Raw genomic sequence first — 14,600 nt, 5'->3', positions numbered from 1 at the left:
ATGCCCTTTATAGAGAAATTGCTAGAGAGTATTCTGTTTGTTCATTTGTAATTGTTGAGCCCAGACATTCTGTGAAAACAATATATAGGATTTTATTAGCTGCCTTTACTCAAAACTAACAATGAGTGTTCTGCTCATATTCTAATCTTTTAAAACAAACCTTTAGGGACTATAGAGATGGTTCAGTGGTTAAGCTCTTTCTCTTTCAGAGGTCCTGAGTTCAATTTCCAGCAACCACATAGTGGCTCAAAACCATGTGGGATCTGATGCCCTCTTCTGGCATAAAGGTGTACATACAATAGAGCACTCATACACATGAAATAAATAAAGTCATTTTTAAAAAATTACAAAAAAACCCTTTAATTGTGGAATTAAGTCTAATATGCTTGATTTAATAGTTGCTGACTTTCTTAGAACCATTTTTTCATTCATCTACAAATATTTTCGAGCCTCAGGTTCTACTACATATGGGAAATTGCTGTAGTAAATAAGACTGCTAATGTCCTGTGCTCAGGACGTTTTCTTTCTGGTGGTGAAAACCATAAACCAAACAAGTGTACAAATTTTAAAGTCATGAATATGCAGAGAAAACAGAATTAGGTGAAATGAGTGGGTAGTGTTTGTTGGTTGGTTTGTTTAAAAGAGTAAATAATAAAGAAAAAGTCTGAGGGGGCGAGACACAGAGAGAGACTAGGATAGCCAGAACCCAAATTGCTGCTCCTCACCTTAATGAACAGAAATCGCAAAGGCCATTGGGTATCTGTGAATGAGTGTGGCATGTTTTCCTATGGTACTGGGGGTGTTGAGAAGATATATATAAAAGTAATGAGGAATTTTATATTTATTTATTAGTTTTTTCAAGGCGGGATTTCTCTATGTGACAGCACTGGCCATCCTGGAACTCACTCTGTAGACCAGACTGGCTTCCGGCTCACAGAGATCTGCCTATCTCCGCCTCCCCAAGTGCTGAGATTAAAGACATGTACCACTACTGCCCCGGCTGGATTTTTACTTTCTAATGATATATATATATCCTAACAGCTTTTCACAACTTAAATGCTTATCTTCCCCATCTCAAGGGTTGTAATTTACAATGCTAATCTTTATTATATATTTGGCCAGGGGAACACAACCCACATTAAAACATGTGATCCCAGATATTTGATTTGTTGGCTGCATTGTATGGTCTGTTCCTACTTGGACATTTTTTGTGATACCACTGTATTGTAAAAAGCATGAAGTAATTGTGAACTTTAGCTGAAATAAACCACTCTTTTTACATATGGAGACAAAAGATAATACCAAATAATCGTAGTGTTTTAGATATAGAAGATAATATAAAAACAACACCTGTAGCCCCAGGCCATATTATAGAGTTTAAACATCCATTTCTTTAGAATAAACTGTACTTTATTGAATAGCTAATTATTCATAGGTTTCTACACAATGAATTCTTTAAAAATGTATGAAAACATTTTTATTTCTTGTTGAACCATTAGTGTGTGTGTACTTTTTCAATGGAATTTTTATTCCCAATTTCCATTTTGAGAGTTATTGGTAATTGTTATCTCAGATTTACTCTGGAGCACTGAAAAGCTGTTGAAATTTCTGCCATGCTAGTATGAAAATGACTTGAGAAGCCGTAATTATAATAGACTAGTTCTCTTAATATACTATGGAGTCTGTTCCTTGGTATCACCATAGGTAGTATACTGTGATGCATGTAGAAGGCTTCTCCCCCCCTCTTAAGGAGACCAGGGATCCCTTTAAGGGTCATTGTGAATTTTTGTTGTAATTGCAGAATGAGTGAGTTTGAATATGAAGTAAGAAGAGCCTATGTAGGAGAGATGTTCTGGGGCTGCCCTTCTCTACAAAAGGTAATTCAGAAAGCATTTATTGTGGCTGCTTTACAATGTTTATTTTGTTTGAAAGCAAACATAAGTAGGCAATTTTGCTTAATTGATGTGTAATATGACATCAGGTTGACAGGATTTATGGTGCTGGAAGATTATTGGTTGAAACTCATTAAGGGCAGCATTTTGGAAGTTTACTCAACTATTCTTTTTTAATTCATGTAAAGTGATAGTGAGGGTAGATATATGGTTAGCATTATTTCTGAGCAACCTAACCTTTCATTTGGAAAATCTTCCAGTATTTACCCATTGCCTTTTGATTACAGGACTTGCATATGTTAACAAGTCTTTAAGCTTAAAACCAAAATTTTCCTTGACTAATATTTCTCTGTTTTTGCATCTTTCTTGAAGTTCTTTATTAAACCAAGCTTTTGCATCTTGACTGGTTTGTCTAAAGTCTTTGTTATCTGAACCAGAACACTTCTTTTGATGGTTTGTGTCAAAGTTACAGAATTGATTGCATAGGATTTTACTCTTTTAACTACATAGATTTCATTATTAAGGTAAAGATATTTGGTCAGATATTGGAAGCCAACCAAATGTACTAAGCTAAACTTAACAGTTTAGCTAAAAAAATCTTTTAATCAATAAATAGAAATTTACAAACATTTCATGTGTTCCTTTAAGAAAAAATAGAAATGCTCTACCAGCAGGTAGATAATGAAAATGTGGTGTATACAAAGTAGAATTCTACCCAGCTGTAAAGCAAAATGAAATTGCATAAACACTGTTAGATATGAAAAGTAGTATATTAAATGAGGTAATTCAGACACAGACAAAAATCCCATGTTCTGTCATGTATGAAGTTCTTAACTTTGAATGTTTGTATGTATGTAAATAAAAGAATGTGAGAGTGGTCTTAAGCCATGAAACTATATAAGAGGCCATAAGGTGGGAAGGAGAAGTGCTGAGGAAAGGGAATAGGACACATGTGACATGGCAGCAAGTGGGAAGGAAGCTGCTGGGAGTGGGAGGCTGCAGAAAAAAAAAGAGATGAGAGAGAAGAGGTGGGGAAGAGAAACAAAACACACTGTTAGAATATACATACCATAATGAAACTTAATATTTTGTATGCTAATAATGTTTTTCAGAAACAGCTATAGGACTGTGGCGATAGCACATAGTCAAGACCATTGGCACACACTCAGGCTGAAGTGGCTCAGTGGGCGGGTGTTAGACTGAAGACCATTGACACCTAACACGTAGAGGTAGGAAAAAGAGCCTGGGATTCCGGTTCCTGTTAATTCTTTATAGCTGTCTTAAGGCAGTGATAACCCAGGTAGGGTTCATTCTTTTGCAGTTCTTTTCCCACAGGATGGAGTAAGTGCTGAAGTACATTAGGAGTAGAACTCAGTTGAATCATTCCTTAAGTAAAAACATTCCGTGAATATTTGAGTAAGACACCCCTGTGGTACAACTACCCCAGTTTTACAAAACGGTGTGACAAGCAAAAGAAAGGAAATACTGTATTTTTTTCTTTCTTATATGTAAAGTCACCTGTTTGGGGCTAGATGTGTGTAGCTCGGTGGGAGACCACCTACATAGTGTGTGAGACACTAGGTTCCATCCACAGTGGCATGCTCCCTCAAACAAAATGAATGCACTCAATGTGCCATGTTTGGCTGGTATCCTTGGGAACTCTGCCCTTTTCTGGACAGAAATGAAAGGGGAGTGGTTGGGGGCGGGGTCAGAGGGGAGGTGTGGGAGAGGGACTAGGAGGAAAGAAGGGAGAGGAAACAACAGTCAGAATGTAAATAAGGTAAAATAAAGTATGCATGCATATATGACTTAAGTAAATTTCATTTTAATTATAAACAGATCTCAAAATAATCCTGGTGATAAACACTTCCTTTGAATGTCCGTCTTTCTAGTTTGTTTTGTTTTGTTTGATTTCTTATTAGTTGTATCCAATCTTGAGATATACTTAGTTCATTTTAGTTTATTGCCATACTTGGGTTGAACCCAAGGCCTGTATACTAAGCAAGTGTTCTACTATTGAGCTACATACATTTAAAAGTACATTTCGTGAGATAGTACCGAAAGCATTTAACATTAATTTTTTAATTATGAGCTTCACAAATGACTTGATTGGTGTGTTAGAGTTAATATAGCTATGCTAAAACACTTTGACCAACAGCAAGCTGAGGAGGAGAGAGTTTATTTGGCTTACATTTTCAGATCGTAGTCCATCACTGAAGGAAATCAGGGCAGGAACTCAAATAAGGAAGGAACCTGGTGGCAGGAGCTGATACACAGGCCATGAATGGGTACTGCTTACTTTCTTGCTCATCATGGCTTACCCAGTCTGCTTTTTTTATAGAACCCCGGACCACCAGCTGAAGGATGCCACCACCCACAATGGGCTGGGTCGTCCCCACCCATGAATTACTAATTAAGAAAATGACCTTCCGCTGGATCTTATGGAGGCATTTTCTCAATTGAGGTTTCCTCCTTCAGATGACTCTAGCTTGTGTCAAGTTGATCAAAAACTAGTCAGCACAGTTTTGGTTGATTCATCATTTTTAACAGCATTTGGTATGTTTGAGTTTCTCCATTAACTATCTCAGTATGCCAGTGATCGCTTTAATGCTACTATAGCCTAGCTGTTCTTTGAAGTGCTGCCCATTGGAAACATGTGAAGAATATTTTGTAGTATGTTTTTAAAGAATTTAGTAGTGAAGGATATTGAAGTTTGTTGCTCAGATTTCATACTCATCCCTATATATGCGTTTTCTGTCTTGGAAAATTTGTTCTTATAAAAAGATAAATAGTTGAGTTTTTCTTGTCCTTTGTGTGAAGAGCTAGATGATTATGAATGGCAGTGAGTGGAGTTTCCTGTATTCAAAAGACTCTTTTTTCCTTGACTAATCATAGACTTTTGTGTTATCGATCCCTTGATAATTTGGCATGTATAGAAGTAGGCATGCTCAACCACTGATACTCTTCATGGTCTTAAGACGAGGATACTAGCCAACAGACTCATTTCAGGAGGGTAGTGAGTTCTTTACATTTTACTCTTACTAGCACACAGGTTTCAGGAAGTAGAATAAACTATTGTGTTTATTTCATCTATCTGTCTGCTCTGAAGTTTGTTGTAAATCCGTGATGCTCACTCACACTGTGGTGTGTGTCAGAATCTTCTAGAGAATTTGTTAAGCCACATTTCTGGAACTCTCACCCTTAGAGTTTCTGATTTTGTAGATCTGGTGTAGGACCCAAGACTATATTTCTAAGTTCCCAGATGGTGCTGATGATAGTGCTGGTTCAGCTACTACTTTCCTGACTGCAAACATTTTAATAAGGCCAAAACCCAGCCATAGCACATTAATTAGAGAAAATGGTACACACTAGTTATAGACTCACTAGTCCCTGCTGTTAAACTGAAAGTCACTTTTGCCTTGTTTCTTTGATATTTCAAGCAAAGATAGGTTTTTAAAAATAATTTTGTATCTATTTTTTATTAAGATACCTAATTGTTAATTGGACAATTGAAACTTTTAAAACCAGTCTGAGGTCAGTACAACCTCCTTACCATTACCAGCTGTGTCTGTTGCTATGGAAACTCAGCAGGGACTAACAGGGTTACAGTTGTTAGGACCACACCTGGCTTATTTGCATCCAATTTAAGTTGAGGACATTTTGAAAAGAATAAAAGGTTTCTCCATTTGCCAGGGGACAGCCAGAAAAGGCTTGTCAGTTTGTAGCCTTCAGGGTGGGTGGGTTTTCTCGCTTGAGGCTTTTAGTGACTGTTGAAGCTCATGTTTGCTCAGTGAATTCACCTTTTCAATGCTTTGCTGTCCTTTTTGTTTAAAGTGCTTTATTGTTTTGTTTAGGTTTTATCTTTGGTTTATTCTTTTTAAAATTTAAAGTGTTTATATTTTAAGAGAGAACTTGAAATAATACATATCAGAAATTTTCATATAGAAAAAAATCAAATTTTTCTTCGTTTTCTGTAATAACATTTTAGTACAGTTTTGCCACTATAACAGACTAACAAGAGAATTTTAAGTTGCTCTCTCTTTTCAGCATTAAAACCACACACACATACACACACACACACACACACCTCAACACCTTAAAGAAAACAACACATTTGTATTCCACCCTACCAAATGACTGAAATTCCAATTAAGCTCTGGACTTATAAAATTAAGTAGTTTTCTAGTATGTTTTTTTTTTTTAAGTTTTCAGCCACACATAGGGCATTCTTATTATGCCTGACTAGGAGAACACTGCAGGAGAAAACTCTGAAAAACATTTCCAAAGAGTATGATATAAATCCAGTCTCTGTGGTTCAAGATTGAGACTTTTACCACATGAAAATAATAAATATTCAGACTTAATTGCTAAGTTTAGTGTAGCCTGAATCTTTATTTTCAGTTTCACTGGTTTTTGTAACTATTAATATCTAGGCCTAGGTAATGTGAGGTGTTGTCTGGATAATGGGAGTATTACATTGCTATAGAGATTTTACAAGTAGCAAATGATATGCCTGCTAAAATACTCTGAAATTCACACACATAAAGAACTGTCAAGCCTATCCTAGACAGATAGGCAGTATAGTGGCCACATAGTTTTTCTTACTGCTGTAACAAAGTTCCTGGTAGTTGCAGCTTTAGCAAAGGAAGTATTTTAGTTCACAGCTTAAGTCCATCATGGAGGACAAGGCTTAGCAGGAAACCTAGCTCTCACTATGACAAGAGGGTGAGTCCACAAATCGCACTGTTGGAGAGTGTATTTGCTTCCTTTTTCCTTTTTATGCAGTCCATGATCCTAATGTATGGGACCACATTCAAAGTGGGTCTTTTTCAGTTAAACCAGTCTGAAAGCACCTTCACAGGTATGCTCAGAGGTGTTTCTTAGGTAACTATCAGTGCAAGCAAACTGATAGTGAAAATTAATTACTGTGCTTAATGTTCAGAGATGTGTCAATAATAATAATTTCAGTTAAATTTTATTTTATAAAGAAGATAGTTTGAACTAGTTACATATTTGACTTTAAATTTTTTTCTAAAATAAAAATTTGTGTGTGTGCCTTTGTGTAGTATATATGTAAGTACATGTTTGTGTGTATGTGTAAGTACATATGTGTGCCTATGGAGGCCTAATGATGATGTTAGGTATCATCTTCAATCACTTTCTACCTCATTTTTTGAGACAGTCTTTTTACGGATTTGTTAAAATGGCTGGCCAGTTAATGAGCTCCAGGAATTCACCTGTCTTTACCCAACCAGGTCACAAACATAGCTACCATGCCTAATTTTGTTTGTTTATTTTTTATTTGGGTGTTAGCAATCTGAACTCAGGTCCTCATACTTGCAAAACAGGTACTTCACTGACTGAGCCATCTGTAGCTGCCACACTGTTGATTTGTGTGTGCCATTACACCTAACTTATTTAGGTTTTCATGAATTAGGAATATGACCTCCAAATTACATGAATGAGAGCACCAGGTTTGGTTATGTCTGTGTTATACCAGTTATTCTAATTAGTTAAGCTCATTAGAAAATAACTTGGCATTAAAAATATATGGCAAATGAAAGTCAGTGCCTGTACTAATTCCTTTGTTGTTTAAGACTGTTAGTGCTCTCAGATGATCAAAATTCTTGAGACTTAAAGACAATTAATGTCAACCAGTGATGCAGAATTGCTATACTATGTGTACCAAATACTGACTTTTCTTACTTTCTAAATACAAAATGTCATCATATATCTTTTAAGATGTATAAGAAAAACCTCCATTGAACTATCAGTAGCTTATTTCCTATGTGATCTGATACTTTGAGGGGAGTGAATGCCAAAATTGAAATAATGACACCTTAAAATACGTACTTCAAGGACTCTCTTTAACTTCCCTGTTCCTTCAGTAAAGGAGGATTGTAAAATATGCTTTGTTGAGGAGGAATTAAGCACATGAGAGATGGCTACATAAGAGAGCTAAATATGCCCTGCTGACTGATTAGAGTTTTCCATTTTATGTGATTTTTATCCCCTTAAAGTGTTAGGTTATTTTATACAGCTAATCCAGTTTTGCCTTTTTTTTTTGTCTTTTTGTATTCTTAGACTGGAAAAGTAAGATGAGCTTTTCTGTCTTTTTAATTACCAAACTACTTGCAATTTCTCTATACCTGGTAAATATTTTCTGTTAAATAAAACTATTAGTTTAGTAGCCACTGATAAACACAGGTGTTGTGATGATTGCCTTTTATTTTATGGATTGACTACTAAAATGACTTATCAAATACATATTTTTTAATTTTAACTCTAAAGTCTGTTTAAGATTTGTTGATGAGTTGGAGTAATGATTAAGATGCCTGTGACCTAGCAAACAATGGAAATAGAGTCAAGTTAGCTTTAGCATTTAGTATATCATCTGTATTTTATGGTAATAAAACAGTAGCAATAATCCCTGATGGTAGTTTAGGAGAGCCACTGTGTGACTATAGTTTTAGTCTATAGGAAGCATTTATATAATGACTAAAATATTATATCCTTAATGATCTAAGATTAGAGAGAACAAGTAACTCACTTAAAGAAATTCAGCTAAATAGTAAAGAACTGAAACAGACTTCAGAATCTGTTATGCTTTTTATGATCTTTTTAGAATTTCCTTAAATATGGAATAATATGTCTAGAGAATAAAAAAATATAGTAACATTTAATGTGGGTTTTTCTTTTGTTAAAACTTACCTGTATATAGGAGTAAAGAAGACACTAGTTTCATGTGATCTTTGTAAAATGCTTCGCCTATCCTAACACTTTGTGCAACTCTTTGTTGACTGGTCTGGTTCTTTAAAATTTTTGCACAAACTCTTGAGAGTGTTATTGTGTCTGTTTGCTGATGGCATTTCTTTTTTTTAAAAAACTTATTTATTAATTATGTATACAGGGTTCTTCCTGCATGTATGCCTTCAGGCCAGAAGAGGGCACCAAATCTCATTACTGATAGTTGTGAGCCACCATGTGGTTGCTGGGAATTGAACTCAGGACCTCTGGAAGAGCAGTCAGTGCTCTTAACCTCTGAGCCATCTCTCCAGCCCGGCATTTCTAATATACATAAGAAGTTTTAGAGTAGAGTAGAGTAGAGAAAATAGGGAAAAAGAAAACACACACACATATTGTTATATGTATATTATATATTTATATATTATATATGTGTGTGTATGTTATATATATATAAATATATATAAAATTTGGTCCTTTTGTTTAGATGATCAGGTTACATACATTCTTCATCAGTTTTTGGCAACTCCAATTATCTGTTGATTTGTTCTAATACTCTGAAATGTTTCTTCCTGGGATTGTCATAGCCTGTCCACCTGGACAGAGAGTTATCTTTGTCTTTGTTTGCAGTTCAAGACTTTAAAAGAGAATATTATTCATGATTAAAACATGAAGAAAAAAAATCTTGTTCTTCAAATACGTTTCAGTAGTCTTAGCAGTCTTAAGATTTTTTACCATGTACAGTAAACATGCTTTCTGACTTATGAATAATGCCTAGTAAAAGACAGAAATAGTCAAGATTATCCACGCACATTTTTTCCCTTTGCACTAGAAGAATCTTGAAAGCATTTATTGAATATTCATCAAGAGATGATAATAATACCAAAATTATTTTTCATGAACCCTGATTGTTTTAAAATAATATTCTTATTTTAAGAATGCTCTTAGACCACAAATCCTATTTTTCAAATAAACAAGTTTAAAGTTCAGAAGCTGTGCTAGTTTCCTATGGATGATGTAATAAAATACCAAAAATGCAGTTTGTTTGTTTGTTTTTTGTTTGTTTTCTCTAGACAGGGTTTCTCTGTGTAACAGTCCTAGCTGTTATGGAACTAGCTCTTGTAGACCAGGCTGGCCTCGAACTCACAGAAATCCACCTGCCTCTGCCTCCCAAGTGCTGGGATTAAAGGCCTGTACCACTACCACCCAGCCAAAGAAAGCATCTTAAGCAGCAGGAGCTTAATACCTCATAGCTCTAGAAATTGTAAGTTCAGCATAAGGTGCTAGCTGGTTTGGTTTCTGAGGGCTGTGAAAACACCAGTTTATGACAGTTTGTTGATCTGTTTGTTTATGTCAGCAATTACTCATGAAGTCTTATTAATAATAGTTATATTTCATTCATTATTGTTGCTTTAGTTTATGGGTATGGGTATTTTGCATTCATGTCTGTCTGTACATCATGTACATGCTTTGTGCCTGCAGAAGTCAGAGGACAGTGACAGTGTTGGGTCCCCTGAACTGCAGTTAATGGATGGTTGTGAGCTATCATGTGGCTTCTGGGAACTGAACCTGTGTCCTCTGGAAGAGTTGCCAGTACTCATAACCACTGAGCTATCTCTCCAGCCCCTCATTCATTATCATTTTTATTTAGTTTACTCAAATTATGCAGAATTTGGTAAGAAATCTTTTAAGTTGGCATCTTTTCCACATTCCTTTTTTTTCCCTTCCCAGTGTGGGGCTTTGTTTATGTTAGACAAGTACCATTAAACTGCACCTTAAGAGTTTAAAATTTAAAAACATTTCAACAAGTCAACGAGTTTCTTTGGAACCCTGGGTTCTCTTTAGATCAGTAGTTCTCAACGTGTGGGTGTCGTGATCACAGGTGTCACACATAATTTACATTTACATTACAATTCATAACAGTAGCAAAATTATGGTTATGAAGTAGCAACAAAATAATTTTGTTGTTGTGTGTCACCACAACATGAGGAACTGTATTAAAGGGTCGCAGCATTAGGAAGGTTGAGAACCACTACTTTAGATGGTAGTGACATGAAAGAAACAAAAAAAGAAAAAAACAATGTCTGGATGTCACATGTCTTCATTTCTGTTCATGTGCGTAAAAAAAGATATCACTTTTATATAAATTATTTTTTAAGATTTATTTTTATGCACATGAATGTTTTTGTGCTTGTCTGGTGACTATGAAGGCCAGAAAGGAGCATTGAATCCCCACAAATTGTGGAGTCCCATGTGGTTGTGAGCTGGGATATGTGTGCTGAGATTTGCCTAGGTCTTAGGCAAGATCAGCATTTGTTCTTAACCAGTAATCCTTATCTCCAGACTCTAATTCTAATCCAGTATTTTAGAATTCATTTTATTCCTGTTTTCGGGATTTAAATTCTCTTTTCTAACAGTGATAAACTTAGCTCAGTTTATTTATTAGATTAATCTTCCTGTATATAACCCAATTTCTCATTACTAATTCAGATTTATGGCAAATGTTAAACTGTCCAGATTGACAGTACCTTTGGTTCATTTGATTTCTCTATTTTTTATTTTGCTCAATGTCCTTTATTTATGGCTAGAAACCAATTATGAGTGAGTACATCCTATGTTCATCTTTTTGGGTCTGGGTTACCTCACTCAGGATAGTGTTTTCTATTTCCATCCATTTGCATGCAAAATTCAAGATGTCATTGTTTTTTACTGCTGAGTAGTACTCTAATATGTATATATTCCACACTTTCTTCATCCATTCTTCCATTGAAGGGCATCTAGGTTGTTTCCAGGTTCTGGCTATTACAAATAATGCTGCTATGAACATAGTTGAACAAATGCTTTTGTAATATGATAAGGCATCTCTTGGGTATATTCCCAAGAGTGGTATTGCTGGGTCCTAGGGTAGGTTGATCCCGAATTTCCTGAGAAACCGCCACACTGATTTCCAAAGTGGTTGCACAAGTTTGCATTCCCACCAGCAATGGATGAGTGTACCCCTTACTCCCCAACCTTTCCATTTAAAAAATGTTAGTTTCATGTTGGTGGAAGCTCTTTATTATTGATCGTTTCCCTAGAACATGATCAGTTGGGCATCAATGATTTAGACAGTAAGAACACAACATAACCTTAATTCACTCACACAGACAAAGGTTATATTGCTTTTAATTTCTTTTCTAATGAAAAGACTAGCCTAAAGCTTTGCTCACAAGTATAAAGTTACTTTAAGTCATGTTAGACATAATCTTTTTTTGTTTTGGATCATGAAAAATTTTCTCTCCTATTTGGAATAAAAGGGTACACATATTAGGCATCATATTAGTTTCTTTTCCATTTCTGTGATTACAGTACCCTGACTAAAGCAACTTAATTGACTTACAGTTCTAGGGATGGAACTGGGGAGACAATTCATCCTTGGCAAAGCAGGCATGATGGTGGGAGCTTGAGGCTGCCCAACAGTCAGGAAGGGAGAGTAAGGGACAAGATGTAGGGCTTAACTATAAACTCTCAAAGCCTCCCCCAGACATCACCCTGTGACACATGTCTAACAAAACTCCACCCTCCAAATGTTTCATAGCCTTTCCAAATAGTGCCACCATCTGGAGACAAAGTGTTCAAACATAATCTTACAGGGTACTTTTTACATTTGAATTCCAACAGTACCACACCTCCTCTTAATCCTTTCCAGACAATTCTACTACCGACTGGGCATCAAGCATTCAAACATATAAACCCATTATCTTTCAAACCACCACATACATAATTTTGAAATGTATAATTTGAATGTTGCCATTTTTAGCTCTATGTTATGCTACCATATAATATTATTCCCTGTTCTTTCCATAAACCCTGTTCCTCCATCTCATATCTCCAGTTGTTAATTATTGAGATATTTATTGACCTCTTCTCTGAAGTTATCTATAGGCCACTAATCAAGTCCTAATCAAGGTATTGAAAGGAGTTTTATTGAATTCCTGCTCATCTTACAGATTTTTTTCCTAAGGTGTGTTTTGTTTGTTTGTTTGTTTTGGTTTAATTTGAAATAAACTTAGAAGTTCTTAGTTGATATATCAAAGGACCAAATAATGTGTACATTTGATTCTGTGGTAGAAGTTATCTGACCTTTTCTTTTGGATATAAATGGTCCATGGTTGGGGAGTACAAGGGGAGGATGTCGGCTTCTCATTCTTTGCCCCTGTTTATTTATAGAAACCTGTGCATTCTTTCAGTGTTAAACCTCTTCTAGAGGTGTCAGAGTGTGTATTTCAATAACCACCAAAAGGGCTGCTTTTTATTGCCCTTTCCACTGAAGCACAGTCACCTGCCTAGGTGAGATTTGTAGAAGGAATAGGGTCAAACCTTCATTCTCTACAGAGGCATCTGGGGACTGTCTTGGTCTAAGGCAGTTGCTACTCACACTGCCTCAGTACAGTAGACAGTTATTGCTTGTCTATTGTTCCAGATCTTTCTTGCCTGCTTGAATAGAGAAGACCAAATTATCAAAGAACAGATATCTTAAAGACATTCTTGTGTAGGGTATTTATTTTGGGAAAGCAAATTGCAGAGGCATTCTGTAAGGGAAAACAAAAGTTTTGTAAATACACAAGAGGAGGGAATGAAGCATTTTATCATTATCAAGTGTATTCTAGTCAAATAAGTACTTCACTTAAGTACATCCTGTAAGATGATGGAAGTAGGCTTAGATCCATGTCATCATTGCTTCTCTTCTTTTCTCACCAAGCAGAACTTGTCCAATCCAGCACAATGTATCTTAAATATCCATTTGGAATTTGCATCCTATACCTTATTCATGCTTATTTTAATGCAAAGCGGTATGAATTATTATTCTGTAAATTTGGTACTTATAAAGATTGTTGTTTAGCAGATGACTGTATCTCCTTCTGGCATGTGCGGTCTCTTATTCCAGTTTTTGCTCCAGGTTAGAATTTCTAAGACTTTTTCCTATTGATCCCTTATGCCTAAATTTTCAGGCAACCATGGGTATATAAATGAATAAAATAGGTATACAAATCAAAATTAACTTCCAATAAATAATAAATCATAATAGTTTTAAATATTTTCTGGGTATATGCATATTTTGCCATGTCAATTAAAGGTTAATATAAATTTGCATGCTAATAAGATGTACCTGCTTATTTTATGTAGAATTCTTGGCTGAATATTTGATACTGAAAAATATAGTACTTTTTCAACATTTTTCAGAGTTGACCAATATTTTTATTTTAAAAATCGACAGTGTTGAGAATGCCACTGGACATAAGTACATTGTGTAAAATGGCAGAAGTAGGTTAAGGTCCATTTCAGATATTGTTGGAAATAATGTCCTAATACCAAGCCAAAATTTATTTAATAATTTTTTATGAAACTCAGATTATCCATCCATAGACATTCTTAAAATCAAATATTCTTAATACATCCATAGATACAGTGTTCTTTTTTAAAGATTTTTTATGTGTGTGTGTGTTTGCATAAATTTATATATGCCATGTGTGTGCAGTTGCCTAAGAAGTCCAGAAGAGGGTATCTGATCCTCTGTAACTGGAATTACAGATAATTATGTGCCACCTGGTGTAGGTTCTAAAACCTAAACCTGGCTCCTTTGCTAGAGCAGCTTGCACCATTAACTGCTGTGCCATTTCTCCAGCCCCAAAGATGCTGTAACTTGATATTTATGTACTTTTAATGGTAGGAAAATACTAAGTCCTATATGTTTCTATTAGAGCAGAAAACTTAGTAAGTGCAGTTTTCATACTATACTTTATAATACATTAATTTTGAATCTGAACAGAGTTGTCTCCATCTGCATTGGTTGACACTGGGTAGTGTGTTAGCATGTGCAGCACATAATATATTGTATGTTCAGAACCAAGGCTGTAGTGAAGCTGTGTAATACAACATTGGACAAATACTCACAGTAATACCCTGCTTATAACACATTTTATG

The 14,600-nt window shown here is 35.4% G+C and overlaps 1 protein-coding gene across 6 annotated transcripts in view; it reads left to right on the top strand.

Annotated features, from left to right (window-relative positions):
* Pou2f1 (POU class 2 homeobox 1) overlaps positions 1–14,600 on the top strand; it is a 148,379-nt gene that overhangs the window by 50,754 nt on the left and 83,025 nt on the right. Inside the window, exons 2-3 of one of the 6 annotated variants that reach the window (XM_075988496.1) lie at positions 1,802–1,877; positions 3,005–3,121. The exons of 4 other annotated variants lie outside the window; for them this stretch is intronic. The gene's annotated coding sequence lies outside the window, so the exon portion shown is untranslated. The remainder of the gene's footprint in view (positions 1–1,801; positions 1,878–3,004; positions 3,122–14,600) is intronic. One more of the 6 variants, XM_075988497.1, reaches the window with a different exon arrangement.

This window comes from Microtus pennsylvanicus, chromosome 10 (assembly GCF_037038515.1).
Source record: "Microtus pennsylvanicus isolate mMicPen1 chromosome 10, mMicPen1.hap1, whole genome shotgun sequence".
Taxonomy (NCBI): domain Eukaryota; kingdom Metazoa; phylum Chordata; class Mammalia; order Rodentia; family Cricetidae; genus Microtus; species Microtus pennsylvanicus.
This window is presented reverse-complemented; position numbering and strand designations above follow the sequence as displayed.